The following is a 25,202-nucleotide window of genomic DNA, read 5'->3' on the forward strand; positions in this document are numbered from 1 at the left end:
TTAGTGCTGTAAACTTTTATAATCAAACTGTAGTCAAAACAAGAGCTATAATTAAATGTTTAAGACAGATTGACAGGTGAGAGGGAGAGAAGGACAAATATGCTTAAAATTCTTATTTTACAAATTGGGGATTTTACGTAAATTAAAAAAAATGTATGGAAGACAAAATGAGAGGTTACAGATTTCTCTCATAGTGAAAAAGTAACTGTTCAGAGCACTAAATACAGATATAACCAACAAAAGTTGAGAATGGGGATGATATAAAATGACGCTTTTTCAATCATTCTATGATGTAAAACTAGACTGTCTAAAGTTTGTATAAGAATTAGTCTTAACAAGAAATTATTCAAATCTATGTCTAACTCTCCAAATCTCTAGACATAGAAATAGTTAAACATGATCGTTCTTGGAGAGTAGAGTAGAAAATGATGAAGTGACAGACTCTCATTTTATTTTATAAGCCAGTCTATTCTATTTGATTTTCTCCTACATGCATACATTACATTGATAAAGGAAAAAGTATCATACAAGATTCTCTAGCATAACCCCATGGGAGACACTGGCCAAGTATCATTGTGCAAAGGGATGTAAAGTAATACAAGGGGTACATACTTAGGAAACATCTGTGATTGCAGTGAAATGTTGAGAAGGGAACAATAAAAGCCACAAATGAGGATCACAACCCAAACACCACAAGTGGGAACACCTGTGTTAATTCTGATAGATTTGCTAGTCACAGTGTGACCTAATTCATCACTAAAAAAAAATCCTTTTATTTATCAGGAAAAATAGATTTTCTTTCCTTTGAGATATTGATTTCACCTTATGTGTATAGGTCTATGTACATGTTGAATTTAGGATGGAGATTAGATGATTGCTGGGCTTTGACAGTCTTCAGGCACTCTACCTTTACAGTGGAGAGTTATTCTATATGTACACATAATCAACTCCCATGAGAGATCTATAAAATAAATTATCTCTACTCTGATGCACGCACACATTGAATTTGATTTCTAGAGCCTATTCATTTGTTTTTATTCATTCTTTTTAATACATACCTCTGCTTACATTTGCAGGTTTGCCTCCATCATACTCCCTTCAACTCTATGAAAAGTTATCTGATCTTGGCAGCTTCTTTGATGGCCTGTTCACTGATGTGGGGTCCTCAGAGCCTACTGCTAGCATGCAGGGAGCACATGAGGTCTAGCTTCTGGGCTCTGTGGTTTAAAGCAGCCTGAAGTAGCTCAGTAGGTGGAGCTCAGGTGCCACGCTCACATCCTGCCTTTGGTTGGACATGCTGCTGATTTCAGCCAAACAGCAGTCTCCATTCAGTCATTTACATGCAGGAAAATATCTTCTGAGATGAAACTCACACAGATGTGAATAATTATGGGGAGAGAGCAATTCCTGGGGGGAAGGTTTTTGGTCCATTCTGTAAGAGGAGCTGGACAAAGCTCCTTTGGAAGCCGCTGCTAGGAGGATTTGGGGTTATTGGGGTAAACTACAGAAGTGAAAAATGGTTTCTGATCAGATTTACTATACCCTTCTCTCCCTTAGGAACAGAAGTCTATGCTATATTTTGATTATTCTGGCAAGCTATTGGTCTGCATGCTTTGTATGTTTAAAAGCTTCTTTTCTTTTAAGTACATGAACTCTGGAGTCAAATTCTGGCTGAAGAATTTATAAGCTACTTAACCTTACACAGGTAAGTTATATTCTCAATGCACCTATCACCACATCTGTTGAATGAGGAGAATGATAAAAATACTCATGCCAGAGGATTATTGCAAGAAAACGAGACAACCTGTGTTCAGTGTACATACACAATGCATATAAACAATAATAATTAATAGAGATCATGACTGTTTTTCCATGAAATTAACACTAGATACTGAATATGCGTAGGAATGGCTTGTGCATGGGGGTTTGAAAATGAGAGGACAGTGAGAAAATAGCTACAAAACTTTGGGGTTTTTTTCTGGACTTTCCTGCACTTTTTCATACTTACTCATTTACACTGTCTCATGAAGAATTGGCGTGACAAAGAGAGAAAGGCAGTTAAATAAACTTGGGATGTGGCCATAAATTTGTGGTGTTTTCAAACAAGATTATAGTAAAACAATATATTTTATTCAGTAATTTTTACAAATCTAATTATATAGGTGAATAAAAACTGACAAACTGTCTTTGAGAGCCAAAAGTTTTTATTTGCAAAAGTTGATTTTTATGACTTTTAAAGGTCCCAGCATAAGACCCTATAGGATGCAAGTTTGTGCTGTAACAACAGATTACAAGAGAAGTCTGGGAGACTCAGACAGTGTCCTCTCCACCAGGACTGGAAAAGATTAGGGTGACAACTTAATTTAAAGGCCAAAGTGGCATTATTAATCATTATTCTGGGACAAAATCAGGACTTACCTGTGCAAATCAGGATATGCAGCCACCTGGTCACTGTGATTGGGAAAGGGAAATTGAAGCTGGACCAGGAGGTAAAACCTGGGCACTGTGAGGAGGAAAACAGGATCAGCAAAAAGAGCCCATCACCATCCCTTGCCAGAAATAGAGAGCTGTGGGGAACCAGAAATAACCAGCAGGGCATCCATCCATACTTGTCACCTGCCTGATGAGCCATGCAGCCCTTTGGGGAGAGCCTTCCAACAGTATCTGCCAGCCTGCTGCCTTTACGTCATCCAGCAGAAGTAATGGCCACTGCTCCCATAGCCTTTGCTGATCCATATCCAAACTTCCCTATGTGGACATTTTATTTGTCAGTGGGCCAGGATACTCAGAAGCCTCTGAGAACAGAGAGGCATATGGATGGGGGAGTCCCAAGTATCCATACTTGGATGGAATTAGACCATGGAGTTGAGCTGCCATTACAACAGATTCCAGCAGAATCTGGGAAATGGCAAGAGCTGGGGAGACAATGGGAAGTGGAAGACATTAGCTTACAGATAGGAAGGCTTTGAGATCCACCAGAAAAAAATCTTAATGCAGGCTTTCCCTAGCCTAAAAAAAGCAACATAACTTAAAAATGAATTTATCTTGCAGAACTGAAATAGAAAAAAGAAAATAGGCATGCAAAAATAATCATAGTGGGCTTTCAGATTGTGGATTAGGGCTTTCCTGAAATTAATTTCCCTAAACAATTTGTTGCTCCTCATAATTTCCCAGAGGTGAACATCAAAGTTACATGTTGATGGCTTTACTCTGGAATCACCATTGTAGGTTCTTATTTGACCTTAAGGATATTTCTTACTGGCTCTAAGCTGTTAATATTCATAATCATCCACTCTTAGAACCACCAGAAACCTTTTGGAAAACATTTCTTAGGGTGAATTATGTATTTATATGTAAAGCACCAGCAAACATCCTTGTGGCCATAACTTTTGGGTGTTTTCAAACCAGATTATAGTAAGACAATGTATTTTATTCAGCAGATTTGTTTTAATCTAATTATGTAGGTGAATAAAAATTACTGCATGCTGGTGCATCTAATGTAAGTTATCTATTATTCACACCACATTTACTTTTAATATTCATGCAGATTCCCTTTGACATAACCTACTGTGTCACAGTTAATCCAATAAAGATAAAATATAGCTCAGCAAAACACCAGTCGATTCCAGCTTTCTGGTAATTATTAAAGACTATTTCACACTGGTTCCTTCAATCAATGTATTTCCCCTTGGATATGATGGTGCTCCTCTTTGAAGCTTTCAATCCTCCCAATGGATTCAGAGGAACACTCAGGACCTTTTTCAGTCTCTGGGTCTCAGAGATGGTTCAAAGAGCACAACAAGGCTTCACAGGTTTATCCTCAAAGGCTGACACTGTCTTTTTGATGTATGGTGACTTAAAAAGTCATCTCCGGCAAAGCATGTGTTTGCTACCAGTCTATCGAATCAGCCATTTATCAACTTATCTGTATTCACCCAGTGCACCTGCTAACAGTTCAAAGGAGAACACACACTGTCTCCTGCTGGACTGACTATTGATTTGATTCCCTCCTCTAATTTTATATTGTTTTGCTGCCCTGTGGATGAAGGAACTCCTTTACTGGATGAAATGAACATGGAACCCGTGAACTGATGCCCTTTGACTATTGTGTTCAAGAGCCCAGAGGGCAGCAGACTCTTCACAGGTTGAGGACAGCTGGGCTGACAGAGTGGATCCAAGCCTTCCATTCCCAGCATGCCCTGCTTTTCACTTTTGTCCACCTGGCAGGCATTTCATTGTAGGGACCCTGCTAGGAGACTGTAGGGAGATCACGAGGAATTCTCAACCTCATAATCAGAAGCTGGTGATAACCAACATCTACCAATGGATTAGACATAGGGATACACTAACTCCCTCTCTGCCTCTTCTTAACTATTTCCACGCTTTAAGGAAACTTTCCTTTATATTCTGTAATCCTGAACATAACTCTAGCTGGGACATTTCCCTTTTCACTTGTCCTCCATTGCCTACTTTTAATTAAAAATAAAATGAGGCTACTTCACTGCATCATGAAAATCATCATCATTTATGAAGCCCTTCCTCATTAATTTAATCTCTGGTGTGGTCATATAGTTTGATTAGTATTGTGTCTAATGCTTTAACTATAGAAAAGACAATTTTGATGGATTCTGATGAAAAAGGACAAAGACAAGGTCAATATTTTCTTTATGCAATATTATATATTTTAAGTAGAGTATTTATTATTTGGGGATTGCAATTTTAGTTGTAACATGAGATGAATCTAAGAGAGATTGTGTCTGCTCCTGGTTCCCTTCCTATTTCTATAGCAAATGCACTGATTCTGTCCAAAATACTCTTTTTGCTTTGTGCACATTCTCTAGGTGAACTGATTCAATCATGCCTCCCATTATCATCTACATGCAGAAAACTTCTCCAGATTTCCTCTATGCCTAATTTCTCTGCTGGGCACCAGTCCCTATAGCTAACTCTGGAATAAGTGTTTCTATTTATATAGGTTGCAGGTGACTTAATCTCAGTATAATCAGTTTTAAACTCATTATCTTTATACCTGATTCCTTCTTAGTTCTTTGTCCGTAGCATTGCTAGGTACCAAGTAAGTTTCTTATCACTGGAATTGATGCTCCAAGTATAATTAATTTCTAAGTAATGGCCATTAAGTCTCAATCTAAAATATTCTCTGTAGACCACCATATCCATCTCCGGGTCCTTAACCCTAACCACTTCAATCAACTCTAAATCTAAACCATTATTCTTTCTTGCCCACTTCTCAAAGGCAGACATATCCCAGCTTCCTTATGATTGTTACTTTTTTAAAAAAATAAGCTTTAACCATAACACTCATCTATATTGTTCCTGCCTAACTTATTTATTAAAAAGTCTAACTTCTGTAATAAAAAGTCTAATTGCTTGCTTAAATTGTTTTATTGCCACCTATTTACCTTCAGAATAAAGTTCAAAATTGTTTTTAGCAATGTGTAGCAAACTGACTTTAACCAATCAAGTCATTCAGTAAGTACTGGGTTGTTTTTAATGAGCACTGATAGTCATTAGAGGCAGATGGAAGCTGGAATTTCCACCCTTATAACCTCCCCACCATGAAGCATATCCCATTCAAAATCAGTCTTAGGGTCAATTTCTGCCAGAGAGCAAAATTATAAGACTTACACTTCGAGATAACTTATAATGAAGATATACCTATTAGTGTGAGAAAGACTAGATGTGCCTTTGTGGGCTCTGAAATACGGGAGAGGGCCACAGGCAAGGACCAAGAGTAACCTCCAGGAGCTAAAGGCAACATCCATTGGAAAGCCAGCAAGGAAATAGGGAGTTCAATATCACAACTACTGGGAATTGACTCTGCCAGATAGCAGATGTTTTAGGAAGCTGTTGATTTCCCATAGCCTCTGGATAAGATCTCATGACTAAAGACACTGATTTCAGCCTTATTACACCCAGAATAGGAAAATGCTTGAGCCCACCTAGACTTCTGACCTACAGAACTGTGATATAATAAGTCTGTATCATTTTAAGCTGCTAAATGTGTGATTATTTTTATAGCAGCAATATAAAACTAATATATTCATTATAAATAAAATAGAGAAATAAATTGTGATCAGTTCTTACAATGGGCTATTATAGAACAGTATTCGGTAAACTTTTGTTCCTAGGCCAAATTTGATATCTACTTATTTTTGGAAATAAAGCTTTATTGGCACAAAGCCATGATTGTTTGCTTATGTTTTGTCTATGGCTGTATTTATTTATTTTTTGATATACATGACAGTAGAGTATATTTGACATGATATACATACATGGAACATAACTCAATCTAATTAGGATTCCATTCTTGTGGTTGTACATGATGTGGAGTTTCATTGATGATGCATTTGGCTGCTTTTGAGCAATGGTAGCAGAATTGAGCTGTTGGCACAGAGTTCAATAGCCCTCAAATCTGAAAATATTTACTACATGATCCTTTAAATGAAAAGTTTGTCAGCCTGTGCTGTAGAGGAGCGAAAAGCAACAAATATTGTGGATGGATACCATGAACATAATGGTGAAAGAAGATGGAAACAACAGAGAGTCTAATGCATGATTTTGTTTATGTTAAAGTTTACAACTGGAAAAACTAATCTCTTCTTGCAGGAGTCAGGATAGTGGCAGCCATTGAAAAAGTGGGCAAGAAAGAATAATGGTTTGGAGCTGGACATGAGGGAGTTCCCAGATGGTGGTTAAATGGCTTTGGGAAAATTGCACAAAGCACAATTTACTCACTTTTTTAGATGAACTTCATTCTTCAATAACAAAAATTAACTTCAAACAGTATTTCTTTACCCATCTGTTTAAAAAATATATTTAAAAAACATAATTTAGAAGCCCCTAGTAACACTGAATCTAAAACTTTAAATATGTTTAGAATGTTCTCTTGAATCTATGCAAGAAATTTGAATGTCTCTAGTGGTTTCTCTACTTCTCTTGCACCGGCAACCTTGACACCAACTGGGAACTTGTTAAGACTGAAGACTCTGGGCATTACCTCAAATGTGTCGAATCAGAATCTTATTTTAATAAGATCCCAGATTATGCTTCACTACATTAAATTTGAGAAGTTCTGCTCTTATGGATTTGCTGGGTCACTGCATCATTTCTCTACATGACCAAAAAGGCAGCTCTTGGCAGCCTGCACTCCCCAAATGTGTCATGTGCACCCTGCAGGGCAGCTCTGGAAGCAAATACCCCTGACCCTACTTCTTTGGTTAAAGCTGTCTGGTTTCTGTATCAGGAGAAGTTGGGGCCCACCTTGCTCTAATTTACATTTGCATGAATAAAATGACCCCAGATTTATCTTTGTTATAATAATAAAGGGAACAAACATGGGAAGCTTATCAGTCATAAATATGCCAACCTCTTTCTCTAGCACCTTGCAATTCGGGCCTCAGAGGGAATATAAACATATCCATGGATTAGTTTTGTAATCTCAAAGGGTCAGTTTTTCATCTTCAGAGAGTAGAAACAATGAGAAACGTTGTCTCTGGGAGAGTTAAGAGCTCCATCATATGAGAAATAAAACCATGTTTTCTCCTCTAGAAAACTGAAGAAAGGTCATATATCACAAAACCAGAGATGGGAAAATAATAACACTGTTCCATTAGCAAAGAAGAATAGAAAAATGACCCTTGCTGGATAATAGTTCTTATGTTAATGACCCAGAAATCAAAAGGCAAGAAAGGAGTGTTAAGGGATTTTTAGTAATGTCCTGTGATCTAAATGTTTATATTCTTTACTACATGTTGATATTGCTTGAAAATGTCCATTGTACTGAATATAGTTGCCATTTGTTGCTCCTATCAACTCTGAAATTGCCTTGTATAGCTGAAAAAATAAATCACTCGAGGATGCAAAATATGAAAGCCCTGAGTTTGGGGGAGCAAGGACATTGAAGGAAAAGCACTAACCCTGCTCTATAAAGTAATGGAGCTATGCCATAAAACCAGAAATACCCTGTGGCAGTAGGTAATTGAGCAACCAAGTGGAGGACCAAAACTGGTATTGCAGAATGGCCAAAGAGGTGTTTCTCTGTTAAAATTTAGGTTTTGTGATTTTTGTGCATCGAGATATAAACCTCTCAGTTTTGCTACTTCTTCAAAATAAGTGAGTGAATGAGCAGACACAATAGTGGGTAAGCGAGTGAATGGGTGTGATTCTGTCCTGAAAATCTGTGACAGAAACTACATTCCATATTGGAGTCAGGAAGATATGAAGAAGACTCTAGGTTCCTGTGAGAGTAGGATCTATAAACTGAACTACCCTGAGCCCCCAAGAACTTTGTGTTCCTTCATGTTCCTCTAGTCTAAGAGGTCCAAAGACTTAGGCACTTGGGAATTGCTGGTAATTTTATAGAAAGTACTAGATTTAAGGGATAGTGATTTGAGCCAAACAACTACAAACTAGAGAGCAGGGCAGCCCCACTGATCTGTCCTCCCTCATCTGAAAAGACAAGATTGTAAAAAGTGGCTGCTCAGGTATACGTTGGCCATATTGTAGTGTGAGAAATTATCATGGAGGGGCTGGGCCTTCTTGTGTTTATGTGAAAGCTTGGCAATTATGACTTATATTCTTTCACATTCAAGAAGAAAAGGATACTGAATATATTTAATCTATATACCAGAATGCATTTCATTGGTCAATTATTAAAATAATTGTACTTAAAGAGAAGTATTTAGCTATGGTTCATTGTTTATATTTTGGTGCTCTTAATTTCCCTTAAAACACTAAGTACTTGGTGTTTAAAATAATATGTGTTTTGGTTTTACAACTAGGGGCAGTTGGTTGTTGTAAATTGTAATCTGCTGTTCAACAGTAGTCATCTGACATTATACAAGAAAGGCCACATTTCAGAGGTAACTGTTAGAGACATGTTTTTTAATCCACGTCTTTTATTCATACTGGCATTCTTGTTAATCAGCATAATGGATGCTAGAAATAGATTTTCATTGGAGAAACTGGTAACTTTTAATGAGCATAATGGGTATTGCATTGGTAAAAATTAAGGGCATTTAAGGTATGTGCACTGGCTGATTTATTTTGTGATACCTAAAAGATCTGAGAGCTAGGACTTCTTCAAATTCATAGAACAGATGTAAAAGCTCTTCCTGTCAGCTTGTTAATGGATGTTTATTTACTAAGTACATGGGCTACATGGTTAAAACACATTTATTTGGTACATATCTGTCCTATATATGTGATAGCATTTGTCTGAGACATGGTCTGAAGATAGAATAACTGTCCTTCCTGGACCTGAAGCACTTCAGCTGTTGCCATTTTTTTTAAAGCAAATAACCAACAGGTGTTCATGACCAAATTTACTAAGATCACTTTTCAATAATTGTGAAAACCTTATTTACATGTATTTTTCATCTCTATCAGTGTTCTATCATCAGATTGATATCTCTGGGGGGGGGTGTTCAGATATTGGAGTTGGAGACCATGAGGGTGTTCACTTTTGGCAATTCCCTGGGTGACAATAGCTATCATTTCCCAATTTGGTTTCCTGATGCACTTCTGTCTACTTAGACCCATCCCATTAGTCTCCATCTGTGGGATGTGAAGATTAACCTTGCTCAGTGTTATGCTAGAGATTTGAATTGGAGATCAATTTCCTTTAGGGAAGAGACTATCAATCAATGTCATCCTTTTATTTTTGCAATACCCACCACACGCACAGTATGGTTTCAAATCCTCAGAGAATTATCAAAATTGCCTACATTACAGTCCATGATCTCCTAGAACTCAGGGTCTACACTGGCATAGAGGATTGGGTGTGTTTAATTCCATTCTCTAAAGCTAACCTTCAGTGACAGCTGTCTGTGGCTTCACTACTGCAGGCAGAGGTCCCATGTCCCATAAACTTTTTTTTTCCCATGCCATTCCTCCTGCCCTTCATCTTTTCTTCTTTTATTTTTCCCATTTCTTCCTTCCTTTTACTTTCCCGCTCTACTTTCCTTTCTACTTTCTCTCTTACTTCTATCTTCCTTTAAAACAATGTGAGATTTCCCCCAAGATATAAAAGCTTTTAATCCACTATTTGTTTTGTTTTCCTGCTCTTCACCTCCTGAAAGTTAAATGGCTTCATTTAATAACAAGTATGCTTTCTCCTTACAGAGCCTGACTGTTGGAAGCCCGTGCTATGGCTTGAATATGAAACTCATGGTAAAATTTGCTGTTGTGGCAGTGTTGGGAGATGGAGCCTTTAAGAGATAATTAGGTTGTTAAAGGGTTTAATACTTTTTTTTCCCCATAGGATTGGATTAGTTGCCAGGAGAACATGTTGTGGCAAAGTGAGGCTGATTCTAGTGTTCTGTCTTTCTGCACATGTCTGCTTGAACTTTGGGACTAATAGAATAGTGAGCTAAAATAAACGTCTATTCTTTAAAACTCTCCAAGTCTCAGATATAGAGAATGTTATAGCAACTGTTATAGCAACTGAAAATAGATCAAGACACTCGATTTTGAGTCCTTCTTTCTTTCAGGTCATTCTAAGAGCAACTGGTTCTCTACCTTCTCCAAGACTAGATACACTTCCTAATAGCATACATTTACCTGAACCCTTCACTTACAGAAGCTCCCTGCCTGCATCTTGCTACTTTAGGACATAGGCATTTGGGGGTATGACACTTACTGCTAAAATGTCCTGATTCTATGGCATGGGACCAGGCATCCAAGTTATCTCAGCCCTAGTTTCTTCATCCATAAACTAGAGGCTATGATGTTGATACCACACTCTATAGAAATGTTGGGTGTTGCTAATAATTCTGCTTTATTTTTAACCCAACTCCTGAGGTCTATTCTTACTGGAGGCCATCCCATGCATGCCTCTGCACTGGGATGACCTGCCTGTGTTTATTCATTCATCAGGTCTGTCTGGTGACCTCAGCATCCCTTCCCCTTCAGAGCATCTAACCCCATCTCTCTCTCTCTCTCTCTCTCTCTCTCTCTCTCTCTCTCACACACACACACACACACACACACACACACACACGGCTGAAATGATCACAGGGGATGCTGTCTCTTTCCATTGTTTGTGTTCCCTATATGCTGGGGGTCCTAGAGATAGGATCCATTTTAATTAGAAAGATCAATAATTCATTTTCCATTTCTTTCAGTCATTATACACTTCTCAGGACATATTTAGGCTCTAGATTGATATCTACCTACTTGGGAATGTTTAGAAATCTTAGGCATGGATTAAGATTTATGACTTGGGTTTGAGAAAACTAGACTTCACTTACTAACTTTGCCAATTAGTAACTATGTGAATATGGGGCATTTTGACAATTTTGAGCCTTAGTCTAAATCCCACCTATTTATCTAAAGATGGAACTATCTTGTGGTAGAATGAGGATTGTCTGGGCACCAGAGATGTTGATTGAAATATTGCTTCTACTGCTTATAGAATGAACAATTTTGAGAAATTTCTCTCTTTCTGCCTGTTTCATCATTTAAAAACCGAAAATAGATAATGCACAGATGATTTTGTTTCTTGTGGTAAAGATTAATAAGTAAGCTCTTTTTGTGGAACTTTAAAAGTGAACAGCTGCTTCAAACTCAAGTTGAATACCTCCTTCCCAGTCACCGGCTGCCAGAAACTCACTGAAGCAGATCAAATGTATGAAACACAAACTTCTTACCTTTATGAGAAGTATATGGCCACAGGAGCTGCTGCTGCTGACACTCTGGGTGAAGAATAGAAGGGTTATGTGATATGAATCAGTAGTGGAAATGACAAGCAATATTTTCCTATGAAGCAGCCTGTCTTGACCCAGGTAGCTGTATAACCGCTACTCAGTAAGGGGCATTCCTATCAGAGATTCTTATTATAGACCAAGGAGAACTTGGGAAAGGAAGTGCACATCTGTCCCATGTTACACTGTGGAGGACAGAGTGTTCTCAACTTGGGTAGTGTAGAAGGAGGAGGAGGAAGAGGAAGAGGAAGAGGAAGGGGAGGAAGAACTTGAATAGGAGAAGATTCCTGGATTGACACATCACTGTGCTGCATCACCTAAGGCCCCAAAGAGCTAACAAAACAGGCAAAATTTCAATTTTTTTTAAAAATAAAAGCTCTCAGAGATTCTACCTCTAAGTATGAAGCAGTCAAAAATAAGATTTTCTAATGGTAATAAACAAACTAGATCAGACTTTAAAATGGGAGTTGAATGAGATAAATTCTATGAATACATTTAAACATCAATGGCTTTGCAAATGTTATTTGTAGGTCCAAGAAGAATGCCTTTACATAAGGCTAGTCAGTGTTCAAATGGGTCAAGGAAAGAAACAACAGAATCTCTCTCCAACCTGCTTTTCATGGTCCCTCTAGCTTTATTAGATCTCTCCCTCTCTTTGTTTAGTTCTCATGTCTTCTCTCTTGTACTGCTCCTGTGATCCTCTTCTTCCTCTCCTTTCTCTTTTCTAGAGAAACTACCCAACCCAAATCGATAAAAAATAGCAACAAAAATTATTTCTCTTTGAAAATATCTTTTTCCTTCTACCTTCACTATTATTTTCAAGATCTTTTCTCTCAGGCTTTTCTTTGTGAGGGACATACCTAATCGAGTTGTGTTCATTGTGATGTCATGAAGGGTAGCAGAGTGTCCCTGGGACATCACTCATGTCTCAAGGGTAGCACAGTTTTGTGCTACCCTGAGGCATTGTCTGGGGTAGCTGGTCTCCAAAACAAGCTTCTTTTTAATGTTAGGGCAGCAGGCAGGACACAATTCTTTTGATAAGTCTACTAATGGATTGAGGGAGTTTATGGGCAGAGAAGAGCTCTGATAAGATTTCTTGTTTCCATTCCAGCTGAGCTTCTGACCCTAGCCAAAGAGATTTTAATCTCTGCACTGAGGAAAGATACGCCCTCACCACTGTACATGGACACAATACAATCTTTTAGGGGCCCAAATAGAACAAAAAGAGATGGAGGAAGGGACAAACGTCTCTTGGGACAAACATCTCCTGGCCTTGGACATTAGAGCTTCAGGTTCTCTTGCCTTCAGACTTGGGTTTGAAGTTACACGTTTAAGCTCTATTCATTCTCAGGCCTTCAGATGTGACTGCATGATGTCCTTGACCTTCCTTGTTCTCCAGCTTGCAGATGGCATATAATGGGACTTAGTCTCCATAATTGGGCAAGCCATTTTTTTTTTTTACAAGGAAGGCCCCCTTTATCAATCTACCTATTATATGTTTATCTATCTTTCTGTCTATTTTATCATACATCTATCCACCCATCCATCTAATTAATTTTATTTCTCTGAAGAATCCTGCCTAAAACAGCATCACAATGCTTTCAACCCTTAAGAAAACATCACTCCATGGAAACCAAGAACATTTGTGATTCAAAAGCATTCCCTTCTGATTGGTGAATAAAGAGCATGAGGAATAGATCTCTGTGTGCAAAGAAAGCATTATAATCAGAAGTTCTTCCTAAATTTAAACATGACCAAACACAGTTTAAAGAGAAATATTAAAATTGAGTGTATATTAGGAGTATACCCTGTGTCAATTTAGCATCTCATACCATTGCCTCTAAATAATCTAGATTGCAGGTCTAAACTCAAATACCAGTAGGAGGCAAGCACAGAGCCTTGATGAGAGAAGTTGCCTGGTAGGGACTTTGGCATTAGGAGAGAGCAGACATCTAAAGGGGTAGATACAAATCCACTCTGTTAGCTTGATGCTCAGTATTGTCATATTCTTCGGTTTATCAAGAGAAACTAGATTTTCATGTGAAATCATTTTAAATATTTATAACTGATTGTATAAACATGCAAAGCAATATGTGAGTCAAGTGGTTGCTGTTTTGTAATCAATAATATACTTTATATTTTTTTAAAGAAAACTGATTCTCAGCAAGTTGCCAGAGATAATTGTTCTAAACATGCATAATGGTAGGGGCCTCCTCTAAAGTTAATTTATTAAGACCAAGACCATGGTCACTCAATTCCTAAAAATATACTGATAGAACCTAAGTTTGATAGATAAAATAATCAATCTCAATTCCTCACTCCCCATTAAATGGAAATGTATTTAAGTGCCATTACCATTGGCCTTGTGATGGGCAAAATATATTTGCCCAACATTGACTTTAAGCTTGATTTTTTGGTTTGCTCTGACCAATGGATGTTAGTGGACACAACTCAAACAGAGGCTTAACCTGCTGTCATGGTTGGTTTTGCCCTTGTTTGCTATCACTATGAGAACAATATGCTCAAAGTAGGTGCTGGTATCTGCAAAATATGATGCCTGAACCTCAATTGCAACCCAGAACTAAGCCAAATAGGGTTCAGACTAGCTGAGCCCCAGCCATCTGCTGGTGAGCATGAAATAATACTCATTTTTATATGCTGCTGGGATTTTTGTGGTTGTCTGTCATGTACTGAGAGCTTTTAAATAAATACACTAAGGATTATGCTCCCGTCCAGACTAGGGGAAATTTACATCCTTAATGAAACTCCCACAACCACCTCCTTCACATGAGACATGTAACAACGCACCACAGACAGGGCGGCTTAAGCAACAGGAATTAATTTTCTCACAGTCCTAGAGGCTAGAAGTCCAAGATCAAGGTATTGTCAGATCTGGTTTCTCATGGACTCCTTTTCAGCTTGCAGATTACCTACCACCTTCTCTCTGTGTGCTTAGAGGGTTCATTCTCTGGGTGCAGGTATCCCTGGTGTTCCTGTGTCCAAGGTTTCTCTTCTTTTAAGAACACACCAAATTGAATTAGGACCTGTCCTACTGGCCTCATTTTAACTTAATCATTCCTTTAAAGGCTTTGTCTACAAATATAGTCACATTCTGAGGTAATGGGGTTAGGATTTCAATAAGTGAATTTTGGATGTGACACGATTCAGCCTGTAACATACAGGGTGCCTTTTGATTAGAATGACCATTTCTTGTCCATACCTTGATGCAGCATGGAATTGTACTAGACCCTGTGATAATTAGTGTAAACTAAGACTGGATAGATAACTAGCCTGGATATATGGCCATGCCATCCCAGTGTGCTGGTGGTACAATATGTATTTAGTCTCCTTTTCTGGGCATCAAGTTTAGTTCCAACAGTTCTGACTACTGTTACAAAAGCTTATCTAAGCTCTCAGGCTGATTAAGGAAGGCTTTAGCTGACCAAGGTGAAAAAAGATTTAATTAACCTCCGTGAACACTATGCCCAGAACCTGCCTTGTCTGCTTTCTCACTTCTGCCAGTTGATCCCCTATCACCTGCCCTCAAGAGTTTGTTAAGCACATATGCCCCATCCCTTGAGCAGCCTTTGCTTTATATTTTACAAACTTTGAAGTCAGCTTAGTTGTCCATGCTGTTCATTTGCAAGAAACAATGAAAGCCTTTCCTAGAGATGCCTCTCAACCTGGACTGCAGTTCATAATCACATGGGAAATGCGGACACCATCCTGATGCTCGTACATACTTCTCTTGACCAATCAAATTAGAATCCTTGGAGGTGAAATGCAAGCATCCATATATTTTTTCTCTTCTGCAGTCAAATTTGGGATCAAGCTCTCTAGAACACAGTTATTCTATGTGCTCCATGGCTCTGGCATCCCCAGGAAGCACATCAAAAAAGCAAAATTTCAAGCTTTATCCCAGACCTACAGAATCAGAATCTACATTTGAGCAGGATCCCTGGGTGTTTCTTACCCACATTAATGCCTGAAGAACTCCAAGCTAGATCAGTTGTTCTCACCTTGGGAAGCATATTAATAATGCATAGGAAGCTTTTAAAATGCATGTGTTCTGGTTGTACACTAACCAGATTCAGTAACAATCCTGGATGTAGTTCAGTTACAACTCTGCACATGATTCAAATCCAGAACCATGACTCTAGGCTCTAACAAATATCTGTTGTGGTTGATTCTATGGTACTGAGGGTGATGGATCAACCACTGAGCTATACCTCTAGTCCTTACTTTTTACTTTGAGATAGGATCTTACTAAGTCACCCAGGCTGGCCTTAAACTTGAGATCTTAACTTCCCAAGTAGCTGGGATTACAAGCATGGACCACTGTGCCCAGCATATTTACCTGTTTTGGGTGGGGGAGGGGCTGGGGATGGCATGGGATTGTTCTAGGGATTTAGCCCAGGAGCAATTTACCACTGAGCTACATTCCCAGCCCTTTTAATTTTTCACTTTGCCATAGTGTCTCCCTAATAGCTTAGTGACTTGCTAAATTGATGAGGCTGACCTTGACTTTGCAATTCTCCTGCCTCAGCTTCCTGAGCTGCTGTGATTACAAGGGAGTGCTACTGCACCCAGCTTTATCTCTGAAGCACATTTTCCCAGCATTCAAATGCCAAGGACTTAAATGGGTTTGAGCTATGGTGTCTTCTGATTTCAGTGTCAGCCAGGAGTGACGGTAGTCTAAACAAACTGTGGAACAATTATGATTTGAACTTCTTTGCTGCATTGGTGTGTCCTCATTTGTTAGGTGCCTGGGAATGGTGCTTCTTGAAGTGAGTTCTAAACAGAGGGTCAGAATGAGTATTCAGAAATTTTTGCAGGTACCTTCTGAAAAACTTCTGCCACAAGAAAATCTGGATCTGTCCCTCCTGCTATTGACTATTTGGGGCAGATCAAGCTTCAACACAAGGGATACTCCATCATTGAGCCCCATTCCTAGACATTTTTATTTTAAATTTGGAGGTAGGGTCTCAAAACCTGTGGGCAGACACTCCAAGTTGTGAATGCGTAAGTGACTGGAAAGGACTTGGGGATTGAACCACCTTCTATGTGCTATTGAATTGTTTAGCTACACTATATAAATATTAAATATATAACAATACATGTCTTAGGGATCAATTTATGACCTCACAAAAGTAATGGTAAAATCCTAGCCCCTAGTATCTCAGTATGTGACCTCATTTGGAAATAGGGTCTTTATGGAAGTAATCAAGTTAAAATGAGGTCATTAGGCTAGAACCCAATCCAATATGACTGGTGTCCTTATCAAAAGGGGAAATTTGTACACAAAGACAGATACAGGGAGAGAAGATCCTGTGAAAGTATACATAGTCAGAAGAAGACCATGTGACTGTAGTGATCTATCTACAAGTTAAGAAGTGACACAAATTCCCAGCAAATGCCTAGAGCTAGAAGAGGCAAGAATGGAGTCTTCCATAGGAAGGCATCACTGTACTGAGGATACCTCTATTTCAGACTTCTAGTCTCCAGCACCATGAGAGTAGAGATTTCTAGCTGGTGTTTAAGTCACCTTGTTTTTGATACTTTCTTATAGCAGCCCTAGGAAACTGATGGAAGTCAGGTAAAAAAATGAATTTAAGATGACAGTCTCCAAAATGAACCCAAAGGGGAAAGAATGTCAAATGAAAGAGGAATTTTAAAGCTAAATAGCTCTTTTGGCAGATTCTTTTTACTGATAAATATAAGTATAGAGATGCTTAAAATAAAAAAAAGCTGAGGAGCTCTTTGCTTAAAGATGTAATATTTTTCTAACAAGCAATGAATAGAACTTTAATTTAGAGCTGTTTGTGGAAATGTGTTTTCTCCTTTGAAATCATTAAAACATACATTGTTGCTTTTTTATGCTAGTTTTATGATGCATGTTGGAATTCTGAATTAAATATTGTTTAGATGCTTATGCACCCAGAATTGTTTCACAAGAAGACCTAAGACAGGGCAAAAGAATATCGTTTTATACAGAGGCAGTGAATTCTTATTCAAAGGGCAAAATGTGTTTTACCATAGTGTTTTATTATAATATCAAAATGTTTTGATAGGCAAAAGACTATGAATACAGAAAGACCTCTGTGTTCTGCAAACCCTGATAGCAAGTACATTTGCCAAGAAATCAGATCCTCCTTTTAAAAACATGTTCATATCTTTTGTTTCATTCTTTTCTTCTGTGCCAGTAGACCTCGCAGTGCTAAATCCAAGGGACCTAGAAACCTTTTCATATTTCCCCTCCCAAGAGCCTCAGATGAAAGTACACATGCTAACTTTGCTGAGCTTTTTCATCAGCTCCTGAAGTTTCTACAAAAGCATGTTGCTGACCAGGAAACTGGGTCAGGCAATTGTTCTGCAATAAAGATGATCTTTTGAAGTGTCTCAGCAGCAGCCCACCTTTAACAGGAGTCCTGTGGATCATGCTCTTCACAAATTGAGCTTCAGGCCTCAGATATTATTTCTTCTTCTTTAATAACAATAAAAAAACTTTGCCCTTATTTTTTCCACCTGCCTTTGGGCTTTCTGATTGATGAACCTATTCACTTAAACAGAGGAAAAAATTTTTTTAAATGCTTTAAAAAATACAACCACTTCTTGAAATACATTTGCCAAGAAAGCTAACTCTAGCAACTATGAAGCTAGTGCATATGAAATACTGCCATGTTACAGGATGCCCACTGTTGGCTTGGGCAGAACCTCTAATAGGCCATTTGACTGTGGTTAGGACAGGATTTATTTCAAAGTCAGGGAATTGTCCAGATCCTGGGATTTCTCAGCCCCCTCCCAACAGAGGCATTTTCTCTTTTAGTTCCCAATCATGGAAGAAATAAGTTGTGGTTTTATTTTGATTTAAACTGACAACATTAGCATATTCAGAGTGAAATATGTATAACTGAATGGATCAGATACCCTTTAACAGGGACATGAATTATGAATCAATGCAAGAAGCTGTCACCAGCTATGTTACCTTGATATTAATGGCACAAGTAGTCAATGTTGGAAGTATATGAGGCTCCTTTTCTATAAACCTGTCTTATCTTTCAGAAATGAGATAGAGACAGAGAAGTGAGAGAGGGAAGAAGGATGAGAACAGGCTGGAGAGATGGAAGGATGATACTATTTATGAGGATTTCTCTCAACATTCAATAGAATTCAAATAATTCAGTTGTTAGAGTTCCCAGCTAAGGCAGGTTTACTCAGATCATGTAGCAAGAACAAAAAGGCATCCTTACTAAATTAACCTTATTGGTCTATGATAAAAGCCATAGAGGGCTAGGAATGTGGCTAGATGGTAGTATGTTTGCCTAGCATGCCCAAGGCCATGGGTTCAATATTCAGCTAAGGTTGTGTGTCAACAGACTGTGGCCACTGGTCTTTTCGTACGGCATGAGAGAAGAATGATTTTTGCATTTTTAAATACTTGAAACAAACTGAAAGAACAATATTATTTTGTGATGCATGAAAATAATTCTATAAAGTTCAACTTCAGTGTCCACAAATAAAGTTTTATTAGAATACAGTCATGACCATTCCTTTATGTAATATCCTTGGAGGCTTTTGCCCAACTCTGGCAGTGTTGAATAATTATAAGAGAGACTACAAGGCCTAAAATATTTACCATTTATACAAAAAAAAGTAAAATAAAAACCTCTCTGACTCTTTACTTAATAAAATGCAAACGTTTATATATATATATATATATATATATATATATATATAAATTTGAATATCTATCTATCATCTATCTATCATTTACCTATCATCTATTTATTCCCCTTCTTTCTATGATAGGCAAACTTTATCATGGCAGCATTTCTTCTTATAGCCAAAGTAATATAAATGATAAAACATAGTAACTATATATCTTTATCCTCTTATTTAATATTTATAGTTAAAAGCAATACTGTCTAGATGCACAAAATTATTTTATTCTATGTACTTATCCTGATAAAACTCAAGGTGTTCTGATTGACGGGATAGTATATATTCACCCAGAGTCTGAGCCATAGTGGTATCAGTATGCCTATAACAGCAGCTTCAAAGATGACATAAAAATGTTAGTAGTGAAGACACTGAAGCCTTAAATGCCCATCTGAGGTGGTAGAATTCATTTCCTGTCACTTGTAGTTAGATAAAGACTTAAATTCTGGCTTTCAGTGAGCAGGGGAGGGGGTATTGAAGCTATGTTTTAAATGAATATTCAAAGAAGGGCTTAAGGAACATTACTTCCAGTGGGAGCACTTTGATCCTAGAATTGCAAAAGTTCCTTTCATTTAATTTTTATAAAGTGACTAATGGGAACTTGGAGTAGCCAACTCAATTCAATTTGGCAAATGTGTCTCCAATGGCATGATATAACAAAGAATATATCTGGTTTTTGTCCCTGGTTACTGGCACAGAGCTTGAAGAATCCTTGAAATTTTCCTGATAACAATGTTTTCTGGTAATTCATAGTGAGCTCCTTTCTACCATAACTTTATGCTAATGAGGTGACTAAGGACAGTTCCTGAGAGAGTCTCAAGGGAGGGGCTGGTAATGTCAGAAAGTCTAAGCACAAGGTTAGAGGATTGGAACTTTCAGTCCTTCCCTTCACCCTCCTCCAGGAAGGGGAGTTGGAGATTGAATTCAAACAGGTGACTAGCAAGTTAATCAGTCATGCTTATGCATTAAAATCTCAATACAAACAGAACCACAAATTCAAGAGTTTCCAGGTTGTTGATCATGCTGATGTACTGGGAGAATGTCTTAATCTGACCCCACATGGATGGAAGCTCTGTGCCTCTCTTCCCTCAAACTTTACCCTCTTCTCCCTTCCTGAATTGTATCTTTTATAATGAAATGGCAATTTAAATACTATGCTAATAGTGAGTTCTATGAGTCATTCAAAGTGAATCACCAAACATGAACGGGGTTGTGAGAACCCTCAGATTTGTGTCTGGCTGGGCAGTATTGAAGTGCCTGGAGGACACCTGGGCCTTGCAGCTGGCACTTGAGGTAGGGCAGTCTTATTGGACTGGTCCCATTTACCTGTGGGATTTGCACTCTAGGCAGTGTCAGAATTGATTTGAACTGTGAAACTCCCAGTTTGGTGTTTGGGATTGTTGTTGAAATGCATATGCTAACTGTGGGCAGGGCCCGTGCTAGAATTTGAGGATAGAGAATGAGTAAGGTGTGCCAGTCTGGTTCTCAAAGTGTTAATGACTTGGTTGTGTAACTTACTAGCATTTAGAAAATAGGGTGTTAGCATAAGTGGCAAGTCTCCTATTATAAGAAGGGAGCTAGAGGAATAAAATGTGAGGCAGAAGCACAAGATCCTTGGTTTCAGTATTTACACATAAAATGCACATGAAATCTAGGGCTCCGTTCCTGTGCCATCCCAAGGTTTTATGTGTGCCAGCCCTCATTATCTATTTGTCATTGACTTTGTGTTCTGAGAGATTTCTTTAGCTTTGTATACTTGGATTATTATTCTGTAAAGGGTTTGTAGTGGGTAAAAGCATTTGATGCTGGGAAAAGTGGGAAAGTTTTTTCCCATGGTGAGTGGCTCCAAGAGCCCTCACCAGGGGCTAGTTAGCCACTGGGATTCAGAGGATGTCTAATATTCATTTGCAAAGGGTGGTGCTCTTCCCAATGAGATAGATTTGAAAGCAAATTGAGTGGAGTAGGTTGTAACTTTAAGTGAGAAATTCAGAGTCAAGTGGTATGATTCTTGACTCTAACTTCTCTTAGGAGAAGGGCAGCATTGTTAAGTCAGTTTCTAGTGGGGGATGGGTAGAGATGGAGGGTGAGGAAAGATGTTAGCTAGAGAAAAAAATGACCAGAGCAATAACAACAAAGCTGCAAAATAGGAGCTGGAGCAGGGGTGTAACAGCACTCCTAGCTATTTTAAGTGGAAAAGAACTTAATTCTAGGATTTAGGTATTTATGAAATTCTGGTTGGATTGGAGGAAATAGGCACAAGACTGGGGCCACCAGTAATGACTTTTAACACAATTTGGCAGAAATAGCTCACCCAGGTTGCAGCCGCCTCTGTCACCTTGAGAGCCAAGGACCCACAATACCACTAATCCCAGAGCTCATTCTAGGATGGCAGCATTTCAGCTTCAGTCCATGACAAAAGACGTCCACATGTGGCTGCAAGAACCTCACCACTTTTGAAGTCCTTAACCACTTCCTCTCTCTCTGTTCTCGTTCTCTTACCACTTAATTCTGTGCAAGTCACCAGGGATTCTAACTCACATTGGCAAAACTAGTGAAAGAGCATTTGGGAAATGTGATTAGTGTCTTTCTAACTCCTGCAATACAGATAGAAATCAGAACAGATATTGAAAGGTGAAACCAATTGGCCTTAGCTTGCATGGGTTGGTAAAGGGTAAAAGATATTTGAACTTCTTTGTCTTATCATCATAAACCTGTACTTGAGAAACTTAGACATTTTTATGTTCTTTATCATTTAGGACAACTATTGCAATATGCTCAAGAAATTAGATTTTAGTCCACATCCAAAGATGAGTTTGTAAGTGGAATGGATGTCTACTGCTTTAATAAAAAGGCCTCTGCTCACTTACACATATGGCTTATACTTACAGTGGCAAGTCCAACTTTCAGTAGATGAGCAGTCCTTCAGAGAATTTTAAAGCATCAGCATATTTAACACAATTAAATAGTTGTATGAACCAGGTGCAGCAGCACACATGTAATCCCAGCTACACAGGAAGTTAAGGGAGGAGGAGCTGAAGTTTAAGGCCAGCCTGGGCAACTGAGTGAGACCATATCTCCAAGTTAAAAATAAAAAAGGCTGGGGATGTAGCTCAGGGACAAAGTCCCCTGGGGTTCAATCCCCAGTACTACTAATAATGATGATGATGACTAAACAGTAACTATACTGCATTTATGTATAAGCATATTATTAATTCATATAGCATGTCCATGATCTTTAATTTCTTCTCATTCCACAAGCATTCATGAATCATCTGCTATTTGCTAAGCACAATGGAAAAAAAGACAAAAGATTACTTTCTGAATGCAAATTGTGCAGTTTATTAAAAGTATGACAATTAATATTTATATTGTTATTTAATCTTTATAGGAATCTTTGAGTATAATACTATTCATATCCCATTTTATATAACCTATCTGGGGTACAGAGAAGTCAGTAAATGACTTTTTTTTGTACCAGTGATTTAACCACTAAAACATTTTTCCCCAGTCCTTTAAAACATCTTTTTTTGGGGGGCAGGTACCAGGGATTGAATTCAGGGGCACTTGACCACTGAGCCACATCCCCTGCCCTTTTTTGTATTTTTATTTAGAGACAGGGTCTCACTGAGTTGCTTAGCACCTCACTTTTGCTGAGGCTGGCTTTGAACTTGCAATCTTTCTGCCTCAGCCTCCCAAGTAGCTGGGATTACAGTCATGCGCCACTGCTCCCAAGCAAACATTTTATTTTATTTTTATTTATTTATTTATTTTTTGAGACAGGGTCTTGCTAGCTTGCTCAGGATCTTGCTAAATTGCCAAGACTGGCTTTGAACTTGTGATCCTCCTGCCTCAACCTCACAAACTGTTGGGTTTAGGGTGTGTGCCACTGCATCCAGCTAATAAATGATGATTTTGAAGTTGTCCCAGCTGGTAAGAGGCTGTGGAATGATGAGAGTCCTGCTGCAAACTGCACACCTGAACTCTGGACACATGTTGAGCTGCAGACACAGGTGAGAGCATTCACTTAAATTTTTCATTTAGTCTGAGGAACATGCTTCAGAGAAGTAACCCAGAGGGAGAAGGTACAAATTGCTATTTTAGGTGGAGTTGAGAGAAATTGATCTGGTAACCAAAGAAGGAAGGATTTGGGGGCAGGGTGGCAGAAGACCAGTATGCATGCAGGCCCAGAAGGATAGCTAGACATGACACAATTGGGAACTTATACATAGTTCTGCATAGTTTGAAATTTGGGATTACATGAAGAACTGGTGATTCTTTGCAAGGAAATGAACTAAAATCAAAAGGCATAAAAGGATTTTAAGCAGATGAGACACAGGATCTTTTAGAAAGACTCTCTGGAAACAAATGCAGGATCCTGTTCTTAGAGCAAGAACTCCTAAAACAAAAGTGAAATCATTACCTGCTATTCCTTGGCAAGGATTCAATAACATATAGGTTGAAAGTTAATACAAAACACCCTGATTTTTAAGTCATTAAAGAACTCAATCTCCCATTGATTTCTTTCCAGCCCTAGTAAAAAACTATTTGAGATCCAGGGAAAATCTATGAAAGATAATAGGATGAGTGTGTGTCTTTCCATTCTCCAGTCTCCATACCTGTAAAAAGTTAAATTAGACTGATTGCTGTTTTCTCTCTCCTATGTGGAAACTGATGTGCGTTGATGAGCTCTGGGATGGGCCACATGCTACACTCATTTTCAAAACTTGATGAGTCCAAGTTGGCCAGTGGATTAGCACCTGTCTTCTAAGACCTATAGAATGAGAGGTACCCTTTTGCAAAGACATCTTCATTCCAAAGAGCTACTGAGGCAGCTTCTGGAAATGAAGAGCCTACTCCAGGTCTTATGTTCCACTCCTGCAAATAAATCACATGCGACCTAAAATTTAATGAACAGAAGAGGAATGGTCTTTGGGAAGACAGAGTTGTTTAGGGGTTAAGAGTTCACCCTCCAGATTCTGAACTCAGCACAGAATAACTTTGTACCTTGTGGCAAAGTATTTAAGCTTCCTCTAAACTCAGTTTCTTCATCCTTAGAGGATAAAAATAGCACCTCTTTTGCAACATAAAGTAATCCATGTAAGTTATTAATATAGTGCCTACCACAAAGTACCTACTCAATAAAATATTTGCTGACTGTTGTGCTTTTGTATGCACAGGAGGAAACGGCACAGACTGAACAAATTCTTGTTCTCTCACAAACCAGGCCAGGATAATTACAGATTCCTGGCATTTATTCACTCCCTGTGGGGGAAAATTGTGGATAACACTTGGATTATTGTGAGGAATGTTCCTTGGGCTACTTATTGACTAGGCTGGATCCAATCCTACTCTTCTATGAAATACACATAGGTCTTTGGGGTCTCAGCACATTGTTTGAGAGCATCATTCTGCCTGCAACAATTCCCTCTGCCTGTCCCAGGCAAGCATCATGTTTATATGATGTTAAGAACTCTGCTTCTGTCCTCTGCCCTTCCATACTCACTCTCCACTCCTCCCAAACACAAGGAGCTCACCACTGCTACATAGGAAATGGGGCTTAATTCTTATTGGTTTATTTACTCCTAAAGCCCTTTGTTTGTGTGAGGGAGAGATTGGTAGAAGGGTTACTGGGGATTGAGCCCAGGTCTGCTCTACCACTGAACTATATCATTAGTCCTTTTTATTTTTAATATGGAGACAGCATTTTGCTAAGTTGCTAAGACTGGCATCAAACTTGGAATCCTCCTGCCTCAGCCTCTG

At 38.5% G+C, this 25,202-nt stretch overlaps 1 long non-coding RNA gene across 1 annotated transcript in view; it reads right to left on the bottom strand.

The window, feature by feature from the left end:
- LOC139701508 (uncharacterized) overlaps positions 1 to 11,827 on the bottom strand; it is a 48,607-nt gene extending 36,780 nt beyond the window's left edge. The window contains exons 1-3 of the long non-coding RNA XR_011704038.1: positions 11,670 to 11,827; positions 6,757 to 6,820; positions 2,419 to 2,503 (exon numbers count right to left, since the gene is read on the bottom strand). This is a non-coding gene — a long non-coding RNA (uncharacterized lncRNA). The remainder of the gene's footprint in view (positions 1 to 2,418; positions 2,504 to 6,756; positions 6,821 to 11,669) is intronic.
- Between the last annotated feature and the right edge of the window lie 13,375 nt (positions 11,828 to 25,202).

This window comes from Marmota flaviventris, chromosome 13 (genome assembly GCF_047511675.1).
Source record: "Marmota flaviventris isolate mMarFla1 chromosome 13, mMarFla1.hap1, whole genome shotgun sequence".
NCBI classification, from domain to species: Eukaryota; Metazoa; Chordata; class Mammalia; order Rodentia; family Sciuridae; genus Marmota; species Marmota flaviventris.